Source organism: Trichosurus vulpecula, chromosome 7 (assembly GCF_011100635.1).
Source record: "Trichosurus vulpecula isolate mTriVul1 chromosome 7, mTriVul1.pri, whole genome shotgun sequence".
NCBI classification, from domain to species: Eukaryota; Metazoa; Chordata; class Mammalia; order Diprotodontia; family Phalangeridae; genus Trichosurus; species Trichosurus vulpecula.
The window spans coordinates 273,658,830-273,685,866 of record NC_050579.1 but is presented as its reverse complement, the minus strand read 5'-3'; the positions used below and the strand labels follow the sequence as shown (position 1 = coordinate 273,685,866).

General features: G+C 38.3%; 1 protein-coding gene across 8 annotated transcripts in view; it reads left to right on the top strand.

The window, feature by feature from the left end:
• The first annotated feature begins 2,158 nt into the window (after positions 1-2,158).
• Positions 2,159-27,037, top strand: part of FKBP5 (FKBP prolyl isomerase 5) — a 164,430-nt gene continuing 139,551 nt past the window's right edge. The window contains exons 1-2 of one of the 8 annotated variants that reach the window (XM_036768672.1): positions 2,159-2,365; positions 3,047-3,139. The gene's annotated coding sequence lies outside the window, so the exon portion shown is untranslated. Of the gene's footprint in view, positions 2,366-2,526; positions 2,581-2,989; positions 3,163-27,037 lie in introns of those variants that run through there. The other 7 variants (XM_036768673.1, XM_036768675.1, XM_036768674.1 and 4 more) reach the window with 7 other exon arrangements.

Genomic DNA, 27,037 nt, shown 5'->3' with positions numbered 1-27,037 from the left:
GTCATTTTGACAGGACCATGGGGTATGTAAAGTGAAGTAATGTGGAATAAACTTGGAAAACAAAGCTGGAGCCAGGTCTTGAAAACCTTTAAATAAATGTCAAAAGTGTTTGCTTTTTATCCTAAATGGAACAGGGAACCACTGGAGTTTCTTGATCAGGAAATGATATGGCCACATTTGTGTTTTCAGAATATCAATTTGGCAGCTAGGTGGAGGATGGATTGGAAACAAGAGAGACTCAGGGCAGAGTGAGTAATTAGCGAGTTAATGCAATAGTCCAGGTGAGAGGTAAATAAGGACTGAACTAGGGTGGTGTCCACATCTGTTCCTTTGTTTGTACTATTTCTTACACCTAGAACATCTTCTTCTTTATCTTGGGCAGGATCCTTTTCAAACCTTACCTTCAGCTCAAATATGGTCTTCCTGCATAAAACTTTACCAAAATGTCCTTACATGAAAAAGTGGAAGTAATCAATAACCAATAAACATTTATTAAGCATCTACCATGTGCTAGGCATTGAGCACTGAGGATACCAAAGGAGGCAAAAGCCAGTCCCTGCCTTTAAGGAGCTCATAATTTAACATAATCCTTTCAATCTTCCCCTTATAGTCTCTTTTATTAATTGATCGCAATTCACTATTATATTTGTTGATATAAATGTTGTAATGTCTCCCCTGATGAATTATAAACTCCTTCATTTGGCTGAGATGTAGTAGAACCTGTATAGAACTAGGGGAATCAAGAGATCCAGGTTCTAATCCCAGCACTGCTAGACTATCTTATTCCAGCTTTGAACATTCAGTGCTGTTGCATACAAAGTCAATTCTCAATGGTTGTAGATTGAACTTAAAACTTTTTTCATGTTTTCAGCCTGTATCACCTCTTAGAGAGATCAGCTCCCCAAGTTTACAACCCATTTTGTAAAGCAGGACTTCCTTTTAGTAACTAACCCTTATCTCTTTCAAGCTTTTAATTTTTAGATGTGGGCATCTGAACAACTTCATGTGATTTTATGGACTTTGATCTTGTTCGTCCTTAGCTCCTATCTCCCTACTCTGGAGAACCCGAATTCTTTCCTAATTCTAATGTGAAAGTCCTTGTGGCAGTTACTGAGTGGCAAAGTGTGAAGTTCCTGGAGAGCAAAGATCTTCCTGGTTTCTTGCTGCTTGAGTCCCTTCCAGGCTTGTACTCTCCCTTGCATGTGACAGCTGCTTAATAAATACTTGTCGTTTGATTGACAGACTGCGGCAGGAAAAAGCACCGATCTTTCCTACGGTCGGAAGATGGGGCCTTGAGTGACTGCTCCCACACAGTTGCCATTCACTGTTTGACTCTGGGTAAACACCTAATATCGCTGAGCTTCACTTTCCCCAAGCGTAGACTAGGACTAATTCATTATTCTACTTACCGCACGGGATTGTGGTGAGGAAAGCAGATCGCCACCGTTAAAACATTTTCCTACATGTGAGCTGTATCTAATGGATACCCGAGAGCTTACGAGAAAGGAAAGTGCGTGACGCTCACTCCAGAAGAAGGTACTTCCCTCTGGGTTCAACACATCCAATTAACCAGAACCGGCCGTGGCACGCAGTGGCCTGCGTCCAGGAGGCTGGGGACTTCCTCGGCCTGAGCTGGGCATCTTGGACTTCCCGGGGTGGCTCTCTAGACTGGTATGTCCAGGCAGTGTGCGAGGGACGGAACCCCTCCTTTCAAGCCTTACCCACCCCTTCCATCTGCAGGGCAGTTCTCGTGTTTCGAATGGAGGGGGGAGGCAGGAGTGTCAGGGGCTAAAGGAGGAAGGGAAATGCTGCAATTGAGAGAGTAAGCGCTTTGTAGCAGAGTGCCCCCGGAGAGATTACCGGGTAGGTGCGGGGGCGTCCGAGGGCGAGGCTCGTGGGGGTGGCCCCTGGGTCCGGCACACAGAAGACACGTGGGCTGCTGGGGCTTGGGCAAGGGGAGACTTCGGGAGGCAGAGCGAGTAAAGGAGTACTAGTCGAGAGCGAGTGGAGGCAGTGCCTCATTTGCATAGGCCGCGCGCGGGCGGCCAATCGGAAGAGGCGGGGCGGTGGCCCGCGCGCCTTTCAGGAGGGGACTGACAGCGTAGCAGACCTATAGGAGGCCGGTCCTGCGGCCGGCGGGGGCGGGGCATCGTTCCGCGCTGCCCTGTGTGTGTGTGTGTGTGTGTGTGTGCGTGTGTGTGTGCGCGGAGAGGGGGGGAGAGTGGGTGGAGGAGGTGGGAGGGGTGGGGGGACTCCGGCCGGCTCTTGGGCTCTGCCAGTCAACGGCGGCGGCGCACCGGCGCGCGGGCTAGCGGTTGGGTACGGGGGCGAGCGGGCTAGCGAGAAAGAACAAGCGCGGCGGCAGGTAGCGCGGCGGGGCAGAGACCGTGGGGATGGGGCCCGAGGGAGGCGGAGGAGGAGGAGGAGGAGGCAGCAGCCGCGGCGGAGGCTTGGGATCGGGATCAGGTCCGGCCCCCACCCCCCGTTCCCTCCCCGACTCCTCTCCAGCCCATCCCGCCTCTCGGCAGGCCGCCCCTGGGGAGGGAAGCGAGCTGTGTAGTGTGGGGCCGGGGCGGTAAGGTGAGGTGAGCTTGGGCGCGCCGCCTGTGAGCTCTGCCTACCTCGTGTGCGTGTGTGTGCGTGCGTGTGTGTATGTATGTATATATACCCTGTGTGTGTGTGTAAGCGCGCGCGTGCCCTCCCTGCGCCTCGGTGGGCTGCAGGAGGCAGGGACCCATCCCCCCCAGGGGACCCCCGGCTCTGCCTAGCGGCTTGGGAAGCTTTTGGAGAGTGCCCTCCCCAGACCCCCATCCCTGCATCTCCGCCTCCATAAGATTTGCTCCCCGTGTTTCCTTCCCAAAGGTGTTTTGGGGGGGGACTTGAACACACGGGGGGAGTCTCCATCCTTTTCTTCCCCCCGCACCCCGATTTTTTCCCCCAAGAGAAGCAAATGACAGGTTGCTCTGGGCTTTATTCTTTCCGCCTGCAGTGCTTCGTCCCGGATCCCGGTTCCAAGCGTGTCTTTCTTCTCTTCCACCCGTTGCAGGAATTTGCCTCATCTGGATGACCAATGTCCAGTGCTGCTGTCTGTTCAGCCAGAGGCCGGGGGAAGGATCTTATCAGATCAGAACTCCGAGAGGTAACCGCGTGTGAAGTTCCAGTGTAAGAGTTTGTCTATTTTTCCGGAGCAGGAAAAGAAAACCCCACTTTTCCTGTTTGATTGCACTTGAGAGACAGAAAGTTGGGAACTTTAGCCTGGAATTGAGAAATATGTCGGTACTGGTTACAGCTGTAATTTCGGATTTCCTCGCCCTCATTGATTTCTTGCACTGTGGCAGTGTTCAAGACTAATTTTCTTGCAGTGAGCCAGAGCTTTGGGCTGTTAACTTGCGAGTTCTACATCTGCTGCTCGTCCCTCCTTTGTCTCCCCAGCCTTCCCAAGGATCGCTTTTGGTTTAGGATTTCCAGAGAATGTGAGGTCTACAGTGTAGCCTTCTTCATCATTATTTTCACCTGTCTTGTAGTGAAATCTGCTGTCGTGTTATAATTGGATGGAAACTCAGAGCCGTTTGCATAGAAAACGATGTTGAAAAGTACTGCACTAATGATTTTTAGTACTCTAGTGGTGTAAGAGAGAATTTGTCATTCTTTGTAACAGAGGAAATGTCATGACTAGACTGATTCTACTATATTAAAGTAATAGTTTAAAGATAGCTTTAATCTTAAAACAACATACCACTTAGAGATGTTCTAATGTTAGACAATTTGAAACATAATTGTACAAATAACTACTTTTAATTGGCTAATGACAATTTAGTCTTTTAGTACCCTAGGTGAAGGGCAGTATGGTACAATTTTTGGAAAACCATACATAGACTGGACTAAAAGTGGGGGTATTCTTAAATGCAGGTCAAAATTCTAGCTCTGTTCTGTGCAAGTAGATCTGATCAGGGAACACTGTGGCATGGAGAAAAGGAAACATTTAGTTAGGAGGTCTCCTTAAGACTGTAAAATAGCCTTTCTTAAAAGAATGGTAGTAACTAAATCATATTATTACTTGAAGATTGACTTAAGGTGGAAATACTATGGGAAATTATTTTGTGTTTGTAAAAATTTTCTATGTATATTTTGTGATTTTAGCATAATAGAAAGCATTTAGCTTCTAGTTGGTTTCATGTTTTTTCAGCTGGACTTTGGATTTCTTTCTCAGTTTTGAGTTTTCATAATGTTCAGATTATTAACATTGAAGTATGCAAACCCCGCCCCCCCATTCTGATTAGCCTTCTTCTTTGAGGAAAGACCTACAAGAAGAATTATTTTTATGGTTGGCTTTCAAAAAGTAGTTCTTGAAATAATATAGTACTTAGACCTTTTTTTAACCTTTTGATTTGGATTGTTACAAAGAAACCAGTGTAGTTGTCTAAGAGTGGTAGGGCACAGAAGGGAGTGGAGGTAGGGTAGGACAAAGTATCTAGGAAGGGATAGTGTATTAGTGAGAAACAAGTTACTGTTTCCAATCTACGATCTATTATTTTGTCTTGCTCAACAGTATAGTATATTGTATATATGTATGTATGAAAAAATTAAGTTTATATGTGGAAATAGTAAGAGGTTAAAAAACTGGGTGGATTTCATTTAAATTACTTATAAGAAGACTTGGATGTATTCACATTTCTTAAAAATGCCTTGTTTAACATAGTATATGTTCTTTATAGCTCAGCTGTAAGTTTCAGTTTTAGAAAGGATACTTTTGAAAGTGGTTTTTAATTGTGATCCTTTTTAGTTTAAATTGTAAGCTATGTCACACAGCTGAATGAGGATTTAATTTCACCCCCCCACACACACACTTAAAGTGGCCATTTAATAAAGTGATGAGATAGTTTTAATAGAGTATTTGAAGGATCCTTGTGGATAATCATTACAAATAAATATACTTTTCCAAGTTTCTCTTAAACACTAAACTTCTCAGTTTTGATTCTCTTCTCTTATCCAGAAAATCAGTCATTAAAAAAAGCCTGAGTGTATCTCTGTTGGAACTTCTTCCTCTATCTTAGTTATACATTAGGGATTAAAAAAAGAAGCATACTATTTCAGCCAGGTCAATGCGAGAAACTCAAAATAATGTGGCTATATACGCACTAATTCTTTCTTTGTCTCTGTTCCATTCATTCATAGACTGCTTTTTGATCTTTCTAAATAATGCATAAGGAGCCTCTGGGAACCTCATCAGATTGAGCCATTAATATTGTGCATGACTCATTGTTTTCCATTTGTAAAACTTTTCTAAAAAGTTTATATCACTGTATTATCACAGTACATTATATAATTAGAATATAACCTTTATGTCATGATGTTTCAAGCTGCTGCTTGTTAAAACTATCACTATATAAACTTTAAAAATTCAAGCTTATTTTAATTTTAAAGGCCTATTTTTTAAAAAATCTAAATTTTAAAATCCAGTTTTAATTTTCTTGATGTTTTCCACCTTAACACATTGTAGACAATTCTTAATCACACATCACATTCAAAATTAAGTGCAAATTGAATTATTGTAGCATCACATACTCTATATACATTTCTAATTTTAAATAATTGCTTAGCCAATATTCCTTTTGAACTTCTATCTTTTTATGGATTGTTATTGGTCTGGAACTTTCATTTCATCTATAGAAGAACTCTTAAGGAAATTCCGTCAATCAGTGTAGATAGCTTTGTCTTAAGACAAAGATAGGTTAAGAGTCATACAGACAGTATATTTCGGAGGTGGCACTTGAGAACCCAGAACTTCTCAAATTCTATTACAGTATGTTGCCTCTCAAGATAGAAGTATATGCTAGAAAATAACAACTTATATTGGAGATGCTAAGCAAAGGATAAAAACCAAATCATATTGTCTGCTAGATAACTTCTTAATAGCAGGAATCACACTTTTCTTATTTATTTTTGTATCTCTAGGAGCCTTGTTGGTAAATTAGAATAATATAATATAATTATAGTTTTAGAGTTTGAAGGGACTATAGTGGCCTAAATGGCCAATGTCTAATCCCATAATTTTGCTGATGGGGAAACTAAGGCCCATCCAGGTTGTTTAATTGCAACATACATGTTGAATGGTTATGTCTCTTAAACATAAATTTAATTATTTCTAAAGAGGAAGTTCCTTTATTACTTACTAAACTACTTAACATATAACAATGGCTATTATATCATTTATCCAGGAAATAATTTAATCCTTTAAGTTTATAATACTTCAGAAATTGCATAAACTTATTGATAACTGAATTTTACATTTGTAATATTGTATATGTTTGGCTTTCTTATTTTGTGCTAAGTTTTTAGTATATATCTAAATTGATAGTATAAATAGTAGCGGGCCAAAAATCCGTAAGTCTAGTTGGTTTAGTTATTCTGTATCTTAATTTCATGTCCTAAAGACATAGCAATCCTGTGCTGAAATTATTTTTCCTATTATCATATTTATAAAAGCATAAGGACAATTAAATTTTTATGGGGAGAGGTCATTGACTTGTAAATTGTTATAACTATATATTTGTAAAAATATGAAGTGCTAATGAGTCCTTTCTCCTATTTAAGGTCAGTGTCACTTACAGATAGAACAATTTTTAAAATTTTCCAGAAGTATGAGACCAGACCTGCCCAAATTATGTAGGCTCTATAGTTTGTAGCATCATAACTTGCCTTTTGTTGCCAAGCCCCAGGGGAAAGTCTGCTTATTTAAAGCAGGGTTTGATTTGATAAAATTCCAGTACCACAGAAAAATTTAAACTGATCCTTCTAGTTGATTATAAAAGGATTTTACTCAAATTGAATTGCAACCTATTTCACGATACATTTAGGATTTAAATTTTCAGGGTTTTTTTAAATCTCAAACCTTATTCTTCTGTTGTAATTTGTGATCAGTTAGAATAAAAGCAAGTGAGGATGAAAATTTTTTGCACAATTTTTTTTCTTTTCAAAAAATGTCTAGCCTTTTGAAAACTTTTGATCAGGACATAGGACCACAAGGGGGAGTTTACATAACTGCAGATTTTATGTCTACTTTTCTATAATTGAGATAGAAGGAGGAGGAAAAGGTTTAAAAATAGGAATAAAAATTAAATTCACTATTTTAAGGCAGGAAAGCAGAAGATAGTGAAGTCAGGAATTGTTCTGACTCCTTTTGAGCTCTTCATCATTTATTTATTTATTTGTTTATTTGGGTTTTGTTTTGTTTTTTTTTTTTTTTTGAGCTGTTCATTTTTTTACTGCGCTGATAATAACATTTTCTGGTTACACCTTGTAATCATTTGAAAATAACAGTTACTTTGGAGTGAAACATTGAGTTATAAGTAAGCAATCACACATGTGAAAGTTTATTAAGGGGCACAAAAATGCTTAAATTGTGTTGATGCCAAGAATGTATAGCCAGGTGAAAGTGTGGTTTAATTTTCTTAAATTTCCCAAATTATTCATGAATGGAGAATAAAAGATGAACAAAGAACATTTTTGTTTTTTTCTCATATGAATGTAAACTTCTAAAGGAAAGGTGACAGACTTCTAGACTTATTGGTAACATTCTGCTTCAGGCCTGACAATCAACAAGAGTTTATTAAGCACTTTCTGGTAACTGGTACTTTGCCTAGTAAGACAGACAAAAATGAAACAAGTTCCTGCTTTCAAGCTGCTTACATTCTCTGGAATGTATACTTAATAGTATATATAATGTATACTTAATAGAATATATAAGGTATGTAGACAGTAATTACAAGGTAGTTTCGAGAGACAGGACTGGTAACTGGGATGATGAGGAAAGGCATCATGTAGGAGATGACAGCTGAGCTGAGTTTTAAAAAGCACAAGGGGTTCTAAGAGGTGAGGAGGGAGTACATTCTAGGAGTGAGGGACAGCTAGTTCAAAAGCATTTAGACAGGAACTAGAATGCCATGTGTGAGGAATGGCAATAAGACCACTTTGTCTGAATTGTAGAGTACATTGTCAAGAATTATGTATAATGAGCCTGGAAAAGTGGTTTGAAGCAGGATTGGAAAGGGGCTTTAAGTGCCAAACAGAGGAGTTTGCAATTCATGAGAAATATAGAGAAAAGGCCACTCCCTTTTCCCTGGAAATGGTAAAAAACAAAACAAAAAAAAACTGGGCTGAATCTTTCAGATTAATCTCTACTTCCAAAATTATATATCTGTTTTTATTTATCCATCTGTGGAAATAGAAAGCCAGCTAAGCTGTAAGCGCCAAATTATAAAGCAGACTTTAAAAGCTAAAAATGTTTCTGCCTCAGGTTTAGAAATTGTGTTACTGCTGACAAGGGGGAGGCCTAAAGTTTATAGGCGCTTTTATAATCAGGTATATGCTGAGTGAGGATGGAATGTTCTTTTATGTATGTTAAATATTAACCAATAAAATGATTCCTATGTTTAACTTTCAAAACAAGACACAATAAAACAGTATTATATTTTAATATGCAACATTGGCTTGTAGCTTTTGGCTCCAGTTCAGAAATCACCCATGCATTAGGATGGCAGTAATTCATTGATAAATGTTGAAATTCTGCTTGGGGAGGCAGCATGATGTGCTACGAAGAGACCTGGACTCAGGAGGAAGGAGAATTGGGCACTAGTTTCATTGTACCACTGACTGGCTCTGTGGCCTGGGGCAGGTCACTCCACCTCTCTGGGCCTGCGTCTGCTTATCTGTACAAGGAGAGGGCTGGACTAGCTAATGATGTTCAAGATCCATTCTGGCCCTCTCAACATATGGTGCTATGGTCGTGTGAACAGGACAGTTTGCTGAAGCAGATCTAGGGAAATTACCTGTAGAAAAAAATGTATTGTATGGAAACACACTAGTGATTGCTGATGTTCCACATCCAAGATTATCTTTCCCAAGATTCTTTTTAAGTTCTTTATGAATAATGCCACTGTCATAAGGTTGAAAAATATTTTATACATTTCTCAAGTGAAGAGGATATACTATAACATTGATGAAAGACATATATGAGTTAAGAAACAAGTCCCTGGGGCAGCTGGTTGGTTCAGTGAGCACTGGTCCTGGAGTCAGGAGGACCAGAGTATAAATCTGGCCTCCAGCTCTTACTAGCTGTATGGCCCTGGGCAAGTCTCTTAGCCCCAGTTGCCTCAAAAAAAAACAAAACAAAACCAAAGCAAAGCCCCCAAAAGAAACAAGTCTCTAAACAAGACTCTAAATTCTGTGGTAAGAAAAGAATGAATGCACTCTGTCTCCCCACTCCTTAGCTATTTGTAGTTATGCCACTTTGCTCTGAAATTGGATGAAATTTTTTTGGCTAGGAGTATAACTGACCCAAGGGAGAACTGGCAGTTAAACTCTTTTTTTTCTCTCTCTTTCAAATTCTGGTTATGTCATCTAGGGAATGAGATTGCTATCTGACTTTCCGGGAATTGAAGATGATTATTACTAATAAACAATTATGCACCTACAGTGTGTACTAAGTGCAGTACAGACATGAACAGTCCAGACAAAAGAGATTAGATAAATATGTCATTGGGTGAATTTTCTGGGTAGTTGCTGTTTATCCTGCTTCGATGGAAAGGTTGGTACTTGTAAACTACATTGGTTTAGGGCGGTGCTAAACTAATGATTATGGCAGCCTACTTTTGATCAAGCATGAGAACAGAGGAATCTTACTGCTAGATACTTTAGATAATTTAGTTATAGTTCACCCCATGGTCTCAAGTAGAGTAAATAAATTTAATTGTACAACTTAAAAAATTGCAGTCATAACAGAAATAACTAATTGGGGGGGGTAAATTTAATATTTTTTCATATCCAAGTTAACTTCTTGATATTCTTTATAATCCAGGTAAAACAATCTCTTAATTTTTCAGATTAATTTTGCACCTATCTCAGAAAAACTGACTTTTATTTATATACCACAATAAATTGAAGTATGTATTGGTGAAATTATTGGAAGGATAACTACTCCTTATTAAACAGACTGATCATGGTTACTTGGGAAATATTTTTTCCACCTATATTGACAGGAGGAGAATCATCACCAAGAAAGATAGATCTATAAAATTGCTTTATTAACAATTAAAGTAATGAGCCTTTAGTTTGGGGATGTTTCTTCAATGCTTCCAGTTCTTCAGTAGTTATTGGTTCTGTGAACAACACACTAAGGAGTAAAGTGACAGTTTGTATGCCAGTCAATATGAAAGAAGAAATTGTTTTACTTAATTATAGACAGTATATCTTTTGTTTTAAGATAACGGGGTCATTTTTCCCTCATAAGACAGTAACATTTGTAACTTTATGTAATTCTTAAAAGCATTGTATAAATGTGAACTGTTACTATTACTGCCTGAAAAACAGATTTCATGAAATCTAGTCAAATCCGTTGGAAATATTCGTATTTATAATTATTTAGTTTAAGGTGCAGACTTGACTACAACAGTGTATATTTTTGTCTGTTTTAGTATGGTAGAATTAAATGACTTGTGCAGAGGTTTAATTGAAACAACTCACTCTGGTCAAATATTGGGCATTGCTACTAGTAGTCTTCAACTTTTTCCTCTTAATTCATATCCTGAAAAAGAAAAACAAGTATTTTTTGCTTACTTAGTTTATAATGAATTATTGGAAAGAAGAAAAAACACTTGCAAAACTTAGAGAAAGAACAGTTGCTTTTAAAAGCTGGATTATTGTTCAGTGAGACTGGGTGTTTAAAGTGACTTCCAGCAATTTAGGATCATAGAATCATGGATTTAGAGCTGGAAGGGACTTTAGAGGTCACTGAGTCTGATCCCCTCAAGAGGCTCAGGGAGGTTGTGACTTGTCCTAGGGTCACCCAACCAGTAATTGTCTAGGCAGTATTTGACCCCAGGTCTTGCTGACTTCCAAATCCCTCACCATCCCACTATACCACATTGCATTTCACATTTATTTGTACTTAGAATTCTACTGTAATGCTTCATGGTGGCATGGAAATGAGCCTTTTAAATTTGAAAAGGCTGTGCTGTGACAGCGTAAGTCCTAGGAGGTCCTACAAAACAAGAACAGCTTTGAGTACTGTCTGGGAGCTATAACTTCACATGTTCTTTGCCTGAGGACCAAACTCTCTAAGTTGAGAGAAACTTTTGTCTAGAAGGGTGGCCACTTGATGAGGACTTTTTTTTCAACCAGGTCATCGAATGGAGACTATTTAATAAAATACCTGTTGGTTGGAGTACCTACAGTTATGATCCTTGAGATATTGAAGTAAATTTCTCTTAAATTTCATCAGAAAAGAGACAGCTTATAAAAAAGAAATCCCCTAGGATAGGAAGGTCTCCTTCCTTTCTGTAGCTTTATGACCTTCTGTAAAGGATCTGTAATGTCTGTGTTGGTCTATTGATAATTTAGTAGGTAAGTTTCTCATAGTTGTTTGAAGAGAGAGATTAAGTAATTTGCCCAAGGTCATATAGCTGTTAAGTGTCAGAAACTGGATTTGAGTTCTGATCTTTCTAATTCTAAGTCCAACACTGACCAGTACCCCAGCTACTTCTATAATTTACATGTAATGGACAATTAGTAAATGTTTGTTTAATTGAATTGTGGAAAAATAGGTGTTTAACCCCATTTTGAAGGAATGATGAAGGATGCGTATGTTGTAGCTACATGCTTGCCCCTTTAGCAATTAAAAGATTGTCTCTGGTACCCTCTCTTCTTTTTTTAAAAAATAGATTTTTATTTATATCTTTTGTTTTTATATCATTTAAATTCCCCATGTGTCTCTCTTAAGCTTTCCCAGAAAGCCTAAGGAGGTAGCAAAGGATTTTTTTTTTTTAAAGAGGAAGAAAAGAAAAAAAAAGTCAGCAATACTAATAAACATTCAAAAAAATCTGATACTATATGAAAGCTCCATGCAAGTGGACCCCCACTTTTGCAGAGGAGTAAGGGGGAGAGAGAGGTGTTTTCTCATATCTCTTCATAGAGGCCAAACTTGACCTTTATAGGTTCACAACATTCAGTTTTGACTGTTAAGGTTGTTCCTTTCACTTATTTTTTATTGTTTATTATTATGTATGTTGTTTTTCTGGCTGTGCTTATTTTACCAAGTTTACATGAGTTCATATCAGTCATTTCTTGATCCTCCGTATTCATCATATTTGTCATTCCGACAGCACAGTTAATATTCCATTACATTCATGTGCCACAATTTGTTTTGCCAGTTTCCGGTGGATAGGCAGCTATGTTGTTTCCAGCCATTTGCTAGCACAAAGGTGCTGCTGTTGGTCTATATAGGTCCTTTCTTTTTGTCATTGCCTAACTTGAGACAGATACCTACCAGTACAATCTCTGAGTTAAAGGGTATGGATATTTTAATCACTTAGCATAATTCCAAATTGTTCTCTTGAATATTCCCCTAATTCATGGTTCCGCCTCCAACACTAACTATTCCTGCCTTTTATCATTTTTGCTGATTTGCTAGGTGTGAGGTGAAACCTCAGACTTGTTTTAATTTCCACGTATCTTATTAGTGACCTGGAGCATTCTTTTACATGGCTGTTATTAATTTGCTGTTCAGATTTTGAGAACTGTTCATACATTCTGATCACTACTGGAGTGGCATTTTTTTTTGTCTTTTTCTTTTTTTATTTTTAAAATTTATTTATTTAACATATTTAGTTTTCAGCATTGATTTTCACACGAGTTTGAATTACAAATTTTCTCCCCATTTCTACCCTCCCCCCCTACACCGAGATGGCATATATTCTGGTTGCCCTGTTCCCCAGTCAGCCCTCCCTTCTGTCACTCCATTCCCCTCCCATCCCCTTTTCCCTTCCTTTCTTGTAGGGCAAGATAAATTTCTATGCCCCATTGCCTGTGTATCTTATTTTCTAGTTGCATGCAAAAACTTTTTTTTTGTTTTTGAACATCCGTTTTTAAAACTTTGAGTTCCAAATTCTCTCTCCTCTTCCCTTCCCACCCACCCTCCCTAAGAAGTCAAGCAATTCAACATAGGCCACATGTGTATCATTATGTATAAGCCTTCCACAATACTCATGTTGTGAAAGACTAACTTTATTTTGCTCCTTCCCAACCCATCCCCCTTTATTGAAATTTCTCCCTTGACCCTGTCCCCTTTCGAAAGTGTTTGTTTTTGATTACCTCCACCCCCATCTGCCCTCCCCTCCATCATCCACCCTTTTATTTTTTATCTTCTTCCCTCTTCTTTCCTGTGGGGTAAGATACCCAATTGAGTATGTATGGTATTCCTCCTTAGGCCAAATCTGCTGAGAGCAAGATTCACTCATTTCCCCCTCACCTGCCCTCTCCCCTCCTCCCACAGAACTGCTTCCTCTTGCCACCTTTATGCGAGGTAATCTACCCCATTCTATCTCTCTCTGTCTCCCTCTCTCAATATATTCCTCTCTCATCCCTTAATTTGATTTTTTTTCTTTTAGATATCTTCCCTTCATCTTCAACTCACCCTGTGTCTGCTCTCTCTCTCTCTCTCTCTCTCTCTCTCTCTCTCTCTCTCTCTGTATATATATATATATATATATATATATATATATATATATACACATACATATATAGATACATATACATTCACTTATATATATATACACATAAACATATATATATGTGTATATGCATATTCCCTTCAGCTACCCTAATACTGAGGTCTCATGAATCATACACGTCATCTTTCCATGTAGGAGTGTAAACAAAACAGTTCAACTTTAGTAAGTCCCTTGCAATTTCTTTTTCTTGTTCTTTTTCTTGATTACCTTTTCATGCTTCTCTTGATTCTTGTGTTTGAAAGTCAAATTTTCTATTCAGCTCTGGTCTTTTCACTGAAAAAGCTTGAAAGTCCTCTATTTTATTGAAAGTCCATATTTTGCCTTGGAGCATGATACTCAGTTTTGCTGGGTAGGTGATTCTAGGTTTTAATCCTAGCTCCATTGACCTCCGGAATATCATATTCCAAGCCCTTCGATCTCTTAATGTAGAAGCTGCCAGATCTTGGGTTATTCTGATTATGTTTCCACAACACTCAAGTTGTTTCTTTCTGGCTGCTTGCAGTATTTTCTCCTTGATCTGGGAGCTCTGGAATTTGGCAACAGTATTCCTAGGAGATTTCTTTTTGGGATGTATTTGAGGAGGCAATGGGTGGATTCTTTCAATTTCTATTTTTCTCTCTGGCTCTAGAATATCAGGTCAGTTCTCCTTGATAATTTCTTGAAAGATGATATCTAGGCTCTTTTTTTGATCATGGCTTTCAGGTAGTCCAATAATTTTTAAATTATCTTTCCTGGATCTGTTTTCCATGTCAGTGGTTTTTCCAATGAGATATTTCACATTGTCTTCCATTTTTTCATTCCTTTGGTTCTGTTTGATAATATCTTGATTTCTCATAAAGTCACTAGCTTCCACTTGCTCCAGTCTAATTTTTAAGGTAGTATTTTCTTCATTGGTCTTTTGGACCTCCTTTTCCATTTGGCTAATTCTGCCTTTCAAGGCATTCTTCTCCTCATTGGCTTTTTGGAGCTCTTTTGCCATTTGAGTTAGTCTATTTTTTAAGGTGTTGTTTTCTTCAGTGTATTTTTAAGTATTTTTTTGGGTCTCCTTTAGCAAGTCATTGACTTGTTTTTCATGGTTTTCTCACATCCTTCTCATTTCTCTTCCCAATTTTTCCTCTACTTCTCTAACTTGGTTTTCCAAATCCTTTTTGAGCTCTTCCATGGCCTGGGACCAGTTCGTGTTTTTCTTGGAGGCTTTTGTTGTAGGCTCTTTGACTTTGTTAACTTCTTCTGTATGTATGTTTTGGTCTTCTTTGTCACCAAAGAAAGAATCCAAAGTCTGAGACTGAATCTGGGTACGTTTTCGCTGCCTGGCCATATTCCCAACCAACTAACTTGACCCTTGAGTTTTTCAGCAGGGTATGACTGCTTGTAGACTAAGGAGTTCTATGTTCCACGTTTGGGGAGGATGCGCCAGCTCTGCCACACCAGCACTCCTCCTCCCCCAAGAACCCCCAACCCAGCCTGGGCTTCGATCTTTAGCAGGCTGTGCACTCCTGCTCTGATCCACCACTTAATTCCTCCCACCAGGTGGGCATGGGGCCGGAAGCAAATGCAGCTGTAGCTGCCCCAACTCTGCTGCCCCAGGGCAGTGGCCTAACCGGGAACTCCTTCCACTCCCACAGCTTTTCCCACTAACCTTCTCCGCTGTCTTTGGTGTTTGTGGGTTGAGAAGTCTGGTAACTGCCGCAGCTCACTGATTCAGGGTGCTAGGGCACATTCCGCCCAGCTTCTGGTCTGGTTGGTCCGTGCAGCTCACGCTGGGCTCGGCTGGACTTGGCACCCCACAGCTCCCCTCTGCTCCCAGCTCCATGCAGGATAGACCTCCCCCAGAGACCATCCAGGCTGTCCTGGGCTGGAGCCCTGCTTCCCTCTGCTGTTTTGTGGGTTCTGCAGTTCTAGAATTGGTTCAGAGCCATTTTTTATAGGTTTTTGGAGGGACTTGGCGGGGAGCTCATGCTAGTTCCTGCTTTCCAGCTGCCATCTTGGCTCCGCCCTTCAAGTACCTGGAGTGGCATTTTATCATATATTTCTGTTGCTTTATATAGTTTGGATATCAAGCCTGTATCTACTATTTGACAGAAAGATTTTTTTTCCCCAATTGAGCTCTTCTTCTCCTGCATTAATTTGTGCAAAAGCTTTTCAATTTCATATACTCAAAATTTCTATTTTATCTTTTGTTATTTTCTCTATTCCTTGTTTGACTAAGAAGTTATCCTCTACCCATAACTCTGAAAGATAGTTGATATGATATGAGTTTCTTCTAATGTTTTTATGGCAAGATCTTTAATGTTTGGGTCACCTATCCATTTTCAATTTATTGTGGAATAGTAAAAGATTTGGCTTTTATTTTCAAGGCACAGATAATAATCAATTCTAATGTCTTCAATTGTCACTTCTTTTTTTGTTTTGTTTTAGCTTCTTTTTTTAATTTATATTTTATTATTTATTTAATATTTTAGTTTTCAGCATTGATTTCCACAAGATTTTGAATTACAAATTTTCTCCCCATTTCTACCCTCCCACCCACTCCAAGATGGCATATATCCTGATTGCTCCATTCCCCAGTCAGCTCTCCCTTCTGTCACCCCACTCCCTCACCCATCCCCTTTTCCCTTACTTTCTTGTAGGGCAAGATAGATTTCTATGCCCCATTGCCTGTATATCTTATTTCCCAGTTGCATGCAAAGACAACTTTTTTTTGAACACAAGCTTTTAAAACTTTTGATTTCTAAATTCTCTCCCCTCTTCCCTCCCCACCCACCCTCCCTAAGAAGGCAAGCAATAATACTCATGTTGTGAAAGACTAACTATATTTTGCTCCCTCCTATCCTGTCCCTCTTTATTCAATTTTCTCCCTTTACCCTGTCCCTTTTTGAAAGTGTTTGCTTTTGATTACCTCTTCCCCTTATCTGCTGTCCCTCCTATTGTCCCCCATTTTTTATCTCCTTCCTCCTTCTTTCCTGTGGGGTAAGATATCCAATGGAGTGTGTATGTTATTCCCTCCTTGAGTCAAATCCGATGAGACCAACATTCACTCATTCCCCCTCATCTGCTTCCTCTTCCCTTCCAACAGAACTGCTTTTTCTTGCCACTTTTATGTGAGATGATTTACCCCATTCTATCTCTCCCTTTTTCCCCACTCTCAATGTATTCCTCTCTCACCCCTTAATTTGATTTTATTTTTTGATATCATCCCTTCATATTCAACTCACCCTGTGCCCTCTGTCTATGTATATATGTGTGTGTGTGTGTGTGTGTGTGTGTGTGTGTGTGTGTGTATACATAGATTATATATATAGCTACCCTAATACTGAGGTCTCATGAATTACACACATCATCTTTCCATGTAGGAATGTAAACGAAACAGTTCAACTTTAGTAAGTCCCTTATGAATTCTCCTTCTGGTTTACCTTTTCATGCTTCTCTTGATTCTTGTGTTTGAAAGTCAAATTTTCTATTCAGCTCTGGTCTTTTCACTGAGAAAGCTTGAAAGTTGTCTATTTTATTGAAAGTCCGTATTTTGCCTTGGAGCATGATACTCAGTTTTGCTGGGTAGGTGATTCTTGGTTTTAATCCTAGCTCCTTTGACCTCCAGAATATCGTATTCCAAGCCCTTCAATCTCTTACTGTAGAAGCTACTAATCTGGGATTATTCTGATTGTGTTTCCACAATACTCAAATTGTTTCTTTCCGGCTGCTTAGAGTTTTTTCTCCTTGATCTGGGAGCTCTGGAATTTGGTGACAATATTTCTAGGAGTTTTCTTTTTGGGATCTTTTTGAGGAGGTGATTGGTGGATTCTTTCAATTTCTATTTTGCCCTCTGGCTCTAGAATATCAGGTCAGTTCTCCTTGATAATTTCTTGAAAGATGATATCTAGGCTCTTTTTTTGATCATGGCTTTCAGGTAGTCCAATGATTTTTAAATTCTCTCTCCTGGATCTGTTTTCCAGGACAGTGGTTTTTCCAATGAGATATTTCACAATGTCTTCCATTTTTTCATTCCTTTGGTTCTGTTTTATAATATCTTGATTTCTCATCAAGTCATTAGCTTCCACTTGCTCCAATCTAATTATTAAGGTAGTATTTTCTTCAGTGGTCTTTTGGACCTCCTTTTCCATTTGGCTAGTTCTGCCTTTCAAGGCATTCTTCTCATTGACTTTTTGGAGCTCTTTTGCCATTTGAGTTAGTCTATTTTTTAAGGTGTTATTTTCTTCAGTATTTTTTGGGTCTCCTTTAGCAAGTCATTGACTTGTTTTTCATGGTTTTCTCACATCATTCTCATTTCTCTTCCCAATTTTTCTTCTATTTCTCTAACTTGCTTTTCCAAATCCTTCTTGAGCTCTTACATGGCCTGAGACCAGTTCACATTTTTCTTGGAGACTTTTGATGTAGGCTCTTTGACTTTGTTGACTTCTTCTGGCTCTATGTTTTGGTCTTCTTTGTCACCAAAGAAAGATTCCAAAATCTGAGTCTGAATCTGAGACCATTTTTGCTGCCTGTTCATGTTCCCAGCCAACTACGTGACCCTTGAGCTTTTCATAGGGGTATGACTGCTTGTAGAGTAGAGAGTACTTTCTCCCAAGCTTGAGGGGCTGTGCTGCTGTTTTCAGAGGTACTTCTACATAGCAAGCTCTGCCACACCAGTGCTCCTCCTCCCCCAAGAACCACCAACCAGGATTGTGGCCTAGATCAAGGCAGGGCAAAGCAGGCTTTGCATTCCTGCTCTAATCCACCACTTAATTCCTCCCACTAGGTCAGCCTGGGGCCAGAAGAAACTGCAGCTGTAGCTCTGGAAGCAGCCTCAGAGCTGCACCACCTCTGCCACCCCAGGGTCGGTGGCCGACCACCAACTCCTTTCACTCTTTCCCAGAAGCTTTTCCCACTAACCTTCTCTGTTGTCTTTGGCATTTGTGGATTGAGAAGTCTGGTAACTGCCACAGCTCAATTATTCAAGGCCCTACAGCCTGTTCCTCCTGGCTCCTGGTCTGGTTGGTCCTGGCACCCCACGCTGGGCTGTGCTCTGCTCTTAGCACCATTCGATAGACCCTTTCCAGTGACCATCCAAGCTGGCCTGGGCTGGAGCCCTGCTTCCCTCTGCTATTTTTGTGGGTTCTGCAGCTCTAGAGTTTGTTCAGAGCCATTTTTTATAGGTGTTTGGAGGGACCTGGGGGAGAGCTTAAGCAAGTCCCTGCTTTCCAGCTGCCATCTCGGATCCACCCCCTTCAATTGTCACTTCTCTGAAGATGCTAAATCTGTAGCTAGATTACTGGTATATTTTGAACTCTAAGTCTCAATTTCCTAGCTGATGTTTCTAAGCCAGATCCTGCTAATACCAGAAATTCAATGAGTCTAAACGTGTTATCTCTCCTCCCACTCTCATCCTCCAAAACTAAGGTGGAACTTGATTCTTTTGGTCCTCATTTCTCTGTATCAGTAACACTATTATTCCCCTGGTTACTCAGGTTTGAAACCTTAGTCATCTTTTACTTTTCCCTCACCTCCCAGATCTAGTCAGTCACCACTGGATTATATATAGTGTTTATTTCTTATTTCTATTTTAATGCCATCGTTCTGCTTCATGTCTTACAACCAGAAGATATTCCCAGACCACCATTGTATTTATGAACTTTTACATGAGATAAAATTATGAAATCAAGATGCTCGTGGCATAGTGGAAAAAGCATTGGAGATATATAAAGAACTGATTCAAATTTGGAAGAACAAGAGCCATTTGGTTAAAGGCTCCAGACAAGTTTTCAGAGGAAGAAATCCAAGTTAGGAAAAAACCACCCAAAATCACCTATAACTAGAGAAATCCAAATTAAAACCACTCTAATGTTCCATATCATACCTATCAGATTGGCAAGGATGACAAAAGAGGAAAATGGATGCTGGAAGAGCATCAGGGAAGTAGGTAGACCTATAAATTGGTCCAGTCATTCCGGAAGGTGATTTGAAGCTATGACCCCAAAGTGACTAAACTATTTATAAATAATACTAACTTATTTGGCTTATGCCCCATAAAGATCAAAGAAAGAAAACAAAAGGATCCATGTGTACAAAAAGATCTATAGCAGCCCTTTAAAAATTTTCTTATTAATTAATTTTTAGTTTTCAATATTTGCTTTTATAAGATTTTTTCGTTCTAAATTTTCCCCGCTCCCCAAGACAGCACGCAGTCTGATATAGGTGATACATATATGATCATATTAAACATATTTCCATTTTGCTAATGTTGTGAACACAGAATTAAAACAAAAGGGAAAAACTATGAGAAAGAAAACAAAAACATCAACAAAAAAAGAGAAAATAGTATGCTTCGATTTGCATTCAGACTCTAAAGTTCTTTCTCGGGATGTGGATAGCATTTTCCATCATGAGTCTTTTGGAGTTGTCTTAGATCATTGTATTGTTCAGAAGTGCTAAGTCTAACAAAGCTGGTTGTCTCATAATATTGCTGTTACTGTGTACAATGTTCTCCTGGTTCTGCTCACTTCACTCAGCATCACTTTATGCAAGTCTTTCCAGGTTTTTCTGAAGTCTGCCTGCTCACCATTTCTTATGGAACAATAGTATTCCATTACATTCATATACCACACTTTGTTCAGCCATTCCCCAATTGATAAGCATTCCCTTGAATTTCTAATTCTTGGCCACCACAAAAAGAGCTGCTATAAATTTTTTTGCACATGTGGGTCCTTTTCCCCTTTTTGTGATCTCTTTGGGATATAGACCTAGAAGTGTTATTGCTGGGTTAAAGGGTATTGCACAGTTTTATAGCCCTTTGGGCATAGTTCCAAATTGCTCTCCAGAATGGTTGGATCAGTTTAGAACTCCACCAACAATTCATTAGTGTCCCAATTTTCCCACATCTTCTCTGATATTTATCATTTTCCTGTTTTGTCATGTTAGCCAATCTGATAGGTGTGATGTGGTACCTCAGAGTCGTTTTAATTTAGCAGCCCTTTTTGTAGTAGTAAAGAACTGGAAACTAGAGGATTACCTGTCGGCGAATGGCTAAACAAATGATGATATGTAACTATAATACAAAATTATTGGATTATAAGAAATGATGAAATGCATGGTTTCAGAGAAACCTGGGAAGACCTATATGAATTGATGCAAAGTGAAACAAGCAGAAAAATTTATACAATAATTACACCTTTATAATATAAGAAAAACAACTTTGAAAGACTAGAGAAATCTGATCAATGAAGTAACCAAGCATGATTCCAGAAGACAATGGGGAAAATGTTTTTTATCCTGTTGTCAACTTTACTGTGTGAATATTTTTGAATATTTTTACTGAGTGATATGGCTCAGGTGTTAATTAATGTGAATGGGTTCTTCTGATTAAGCTTTGACTTCAGGATGCCATTAAGTCTTTTGATATATATAGCCATAGCTTTCTTCTTGATAGCACTTTGCTCAAAGTGTCTTGGTTGGAAAATATCTATCTATCTATCTATCTCCGTCTCTCTCTATATATATATATGTCAATATATATCACTTTCTTCCGTTGGTTCAATTCAACCTCTAGATTCAAGTTCAAACTTTCAATGTTTATTTTTCCGTGGTGTGCATTAATAATTTTATTCTTTTCAAAAAATAATTTTATTGAACGAATATAACATCGAATATCATTAGAAAAAATTTCCCGAGAGATGAATAAACTATTTACTGTTTTTCAGTGGACCATATAGCTTCATGTCATCCATGTACGTTAAGTCATTAATATGATATTTAGGTATCATATTGACTTGGAAGCCATATTTAGTTGTGTTCCAAAGAGATGATTATGGGTTGTTATTATTTCCTATACAAAATTTCCTATACAGATTTCCTAAACAAAATTGACTGGTTGGCTAGTTGGTTATAATAGAGATGAACTGCTGGGAGTCAAGAATACTCATCTTCCTGAATTCACATCTGGCCTCAGACACTAGCTGTGTGACCTTGGGCAAGTCACTTCACCCTATTTGCTTCAGTTTCCTCATCTATAAAATGAACTGGAGAATGAAATGGCAAACCACTCCAGTATCTTTGCCAAGAAAATCCCAAATTAGGTCACAGAGAATCAGACATGACTGAAAAATGATTGAACAAAACCCAAAATGATAAGACCTATAGGATACACTGGGATCAGTATTGCTTTATTTTCATTTTCTTCCAAATGTCCATGTTTTCTTTTCCAAACTCATCGACTGCTCCCAAATTTCCAGAAATTTAGTAACCTCCAAGGGATGAATAGGCTGGTAGTTTTTTTGGTTTGTTTTTTTATAAATAAATTCCTATAAAGAAATCTTTTTTCAGCAGCTATAGACCATATACTTTCCCCTACCCCTGCCAACTGCTTTGTTTTTTATACTTGCTGGTTCATTGAAGTACCATGTGGAGGGTGCAAGGTTTCCTCATTTGTAAACTGAGAATACTAATAGCAACAGAATGAAAGCAATGTTATTTGACCTTTACCAATTCATCAGTCTTACAAGCTGGTTTTTCTTTGGTACACCTTTCTAAGTCTTCCTTTTAGTAACCTGGTAGCCAGACAATGTTAGAGTTAGTATAAAGTTGCTAGAGGGTTGTTATTTACTGTTCTTGGGGAAAAAGTTTGATTTTTAGCTTTCAAGTTATTTTGCAAACTGTGGTGTTTTACACTGCCCTTCCATTTATTTCTGGGTGTTAGGAGGAGAAAAATGGTGGAGGAAATAGAACAATACCTGTGCATTGATAATTAGCCCAATTTTTGAAACCATGCCAGGAGGCTGGATAACAAAGCTTTGACTGTACTTGCCTTATCCATCTCATGAGACCATATTGAAGGAGAAAAGCAAAATAATTATTGGATAAATGACCTTAAAAAAGTAAAGTGCAATCTAAATCACAGTAATACAGTTAACATTACTATTAAGGACAAATTCTTATAGTAGTTATGGCTATTTCTCTAGTGAAATCACTATTTACAAAGTATTTTTATTGATATCACTTGTTTTTACATAATTTTCATTTCTAAATATATCCCTCCTCTTCCTTGCCTACTGAGCCATCCCTTATAACAAAGAATAAAATAGAGGGAAAAAAGCTGAGTAAAACCATGTCTAATATAACATACACATTAATCAAGTCTGACAGTATATGCAATGTTCTATATCCATAGTCCCAGAGGGAGGTGAATTTCCTCAACTCTTCTCAGAGGTCATGCTTGACCATTATAATTGTATAACATTAAGTTGTATGACTTTTTAAAAAATTTATTTCAATGTACATCATTGCAGTCACTGTATATGTTTTCCTGGTTCTGCTTATTTTACTTTGCAACATTATATAAAGTTCTTCCTATCTTCATAATTATTATTTTTGTAGCATAATAATTTTCCATTATATTCATGGACTGCTGATGAGCTGATGAGCTGATGAGCATCTACCCACCGTTCTTGTTTTACATAAATGGAACTAACTTCTACCTAAAGCTATTTTTTATATAATGCAAATTTGCCGCGGACTTGGGGATGGGAGGGAGAAAAGAAGGATGCCGTGTGCCCATGGTGGAAGGAAGCTGACACATGGTTCAAGGACTCCTGGAACCTGTGCACAGAGACATGAGAGCAGGAAAAGGGATGCATAGGATGGGGCCGGTTTGGGGGCTGGCTGGAACTGAGAGGAAGAAAACTCAAGGGGACACATACATGGAGGTTGGATATGGTCACAGGGAGGAAGAGGAGAGGAGACACACTAGGGCCAGGAACAGACATGATGATACCCAGATGTAGATGGACAAACACATAGATATGGGAGATTTCAAGCCAAGCCCCCATCCATCTCTCTGAGCTGTTCTTCTGCTTTCACTCAGAGGGCTGTTTTTTGAGGCAGGGAGGGCTTCCACTCTGACAAAACACAGTACTGTACAGTAAAGTTAACATGAGTGTTTTTTTGGAAAGCGTATTTCTTCTAGAATTTGTGTAATAGGGGAAATGTCCTTTGTGTACAGTTCTTTGCTACCACAAATAATGTTGCTGTGAATATCTTGGTGTATATGGTAATTTTTCTTTCTGTCTTTGGCTTCTTTGGGGCATAGGTATGGTGGGATCTATAGGTCAAGGGTAGGGATGTTCAGTCACTTTGTTTTTTAGCTAGGATTTAAAATTTCTTTCCAGAATGGTGGTATTAATTCACAGCCCCACCATGCTGTCGCAATTCAAACTGAGGAAATGAAGATTCGAACTACAGAGCAAATCAATTTATTAGCAAGGCTAGAAGTACCCACTCAATCCTGTCCAAGACCTTCTCAGAGGGTACAAGGATACTATTTGGCAGTTAACAGTACTTTCTGATAGTCAGTAATGAGGAACCAATCAACTTACACAATTTTGAGTAACATGGGCATTCTCTCTTTCTGATTGGCCAAAGTTTTATAAATCTTGTGGTTATTTCAAGAATATCCTGGTACATTCTGTGGTTATTATAAAAACATACCACAAGATGTACGGAACATCTTGTGGTCAGCACCTACTACCCCAATTTCCCAGAATTATATCAACATCTAAATTTCCCCATAATCATATGATTTACAGCAGAGCAAGGCCCAGCTCACAAAATGGAAGACAATCACAAAATGGAAAGAACCAAACAAAATGGAGTTCGTTTTGGATTCAACAGTGTATCAGTGTGCTTTTCTTTACATAATCCTCCAACATTGATTATTTATATCCTTCACCAACTTTGTCAATTTGCTGGATTTTTGAGGCAAACCACAGAGTTGTTTTGATTTACATTTCTCTTATCATTACTGGCTTGGAGCCATCTCTCATATGTTCATAGTTTCTACTCTATTTTTGGAAATTCTCTTGAGAACTGTTTGTTCTTGTCTTGTGGTGACTTATTTATTGGGGAATGGCTCTTGGTCTGATATTTCTGTTGGTTCTTTCTCCATCTGGGATTAAGAACCTTATCACAGATATTTGAAGCAAAGAGTTTTTCCAGTCAATAGTTTTTCTTCTGTTCCTAGTTGTACTAATTTTGTTAGCACAAAAGCTTTTCAATTTCATGTTATCAAGGTTTGGTTAATAACTTAACCATAGCTATGAAAAAGATTTGATCTCATTTTCTTGTAATTTTTGAAAATGATGTGGCCATTTCACATTCAGGTCATATCCATTTTGAGGTAGTTGAATTCTATAGTAGAAGATATGTATCTAACCTAATTTCAGCCACTTGCTTTCCAGTTTTCCTAGTAGTTTGTGTCAGATAAGGCATTCTTGTCCAAGTAATTTTTACTCTTGTGTCTAGTAAACACTGGGTTATTGAGTTTGGTTGTTTCTGTTTCTTCAGTTCTTCCTTGTAGTGTGTATCACTGATCTGGTTTTTAAAAATATTTAATTCTTCTATTTTTCTATTTTTTAAACTAGGTAGTATAGTACATAAAATGTTGGTCCTTGAGCCAATCCTGCCTCAGATATTTGCAGGCTTCATGACTGAGCAAGTCCCTTAAATCTCTCTCAACCTCAGTCTTCTCATTTATAAAAGGGTTTAATAATAACACTTACCTCACAGGGTTGTTGTTAAGGAGCACACGAAATAACATGTAAAGCACTTTGTAAAGTGTTGTAGAAATACTATCATTATTATTATTAATTTATACCAAATAACTTCAATAATTATTGCTTTATAATATAATCTCAGGGCAGGAAGTGCTATTACACCTTGATTATTTGCTGGATTTTCTAAGTAAATCATCATGTTGTCAGCTATTGGGGTGACTTTTTTCTCCTTTGTCAATATTTATAACTCCAATTTATTTATTTGTTTATTTATTTATTGCACGGGGAAGGCAGGGCAATTGGGTTTAAGTGACTTGCCCAAGGTCACACAGCTAGTACGTGTGTCAAGTGTCTGAGGCCGGATTTGAACTCAGGCCCTCCTGACTCCAGGGCTGGTGCTCTACTCACTGTGCCACTTAGCTGCCCCTTTAATTTCTTTCTTATCTTACTGCCATTAGCTTTTCTAGAGTTGTGTTGAATAACAGTGGGGAGAGGGAACATCTTTGTTTTATTCCTGAATTTATTGGAAAAGCTTTTGGTGTTTTTCTGTTGCAAATAATGCTTAGTTTTTGGTTTTAGACACATACTTTTATCATATTAAAAATGGCTCTTCCATACCTATGCTTTATAAGTTTGTTTTTACTTTTTATTTTATTTTAGCATAAATTAATATTGTACTTTTTCAGATCTTTTGATATAATAAGTGTGTTTTTGGATATTTAAAATAATGGTTAAATGTTAATTATTTTACTGATGCCTAGCCATCTCTTGTATACATTTAATTTGGTCATAGTGAATTTTTTTTGCATGTTATTGAAATCTTAGGATTTTCTTAAATATTTGACACAGGTTTATGTTATTCTTTCTTGGCTTTCTTTCCCTTTATTAGCAGGTCATGACCCTACCAATAGAGTTGGTCTATAGCTGCCTCACTTTCTAAGCCAAAGACCTCTAGCAGAACAGCCCCCCTGTTATAGATTTTGAGTAGTATGGAACAAAGAGCAGAGTAGGACAAGTACTTATAAGTTTGGTGACACCATGGAGTTGAGGGAAACATGATTGGTTATATAGCTGAGGTATGGGAAACAATATGATGGGTTGGAAGTTGGGAATGAGGGGCTAGCAACAACCCCTTCCTTCCCTCATATAACTAACTAATGTTCATTGTTTGAGTTCATCTGCAAGGTCAGAGACGGTGGACCAGACATCCTAGAAGAATAGTTTGGTATTGTATAGATACTGGAATGGAGTCCCTGGTGTTTGCTTTTATCCCCCAAAGATTTCCTTGAGGTAAGGATAGAACAATGATTAACAGAACTGGATTTCTAAACTTAACTCATAGGCCAGCTAAACTTTTGGACTAAGTTCAGAGACAAAGAATCATGACTTAGGTTAACTTAAATGATCAATAAAAAAAAGATATAGAATCAATTTAATCTTTTCAGTACTCCCTCTCCCCCTATTTTTTCCCTTATTTAATATTTTATTTTTTCCCGATTACATGTAAAAACAATTTTAACATTCCTTTTTTTCAAATTTTGAGTTCCAAATTCTCCCTCCCCTCTCCTCCCTGCCTCATTGAGAAGGCAAGAAATTTGACATAGGTTATACATTAAATGCTCTAAATGCAAAACACATTTCCACGTAAGTCATTTTGTGAAAGAAAACAGACCAAAAAAAACAACAAAGAAAAATAAGGGAAAGTAAAGAAATCTACATCATCTATATACAGGCTCTACTAGTTCTTTCTTTAGAGATGAACAGCACCTTTCATCATAAGTCCTACAGAATTGTCTTGGATCATTCTATTTCTGAGAATAGCTAAGTTATTTATAGTAGACCCTCACACAATATGGCTGTTACTGTGTATAGTTTTCTCCTGGCTCTGCTCATTTTACTTTGCATCAGTTCGTGTAAGTCTTTCCATGTATT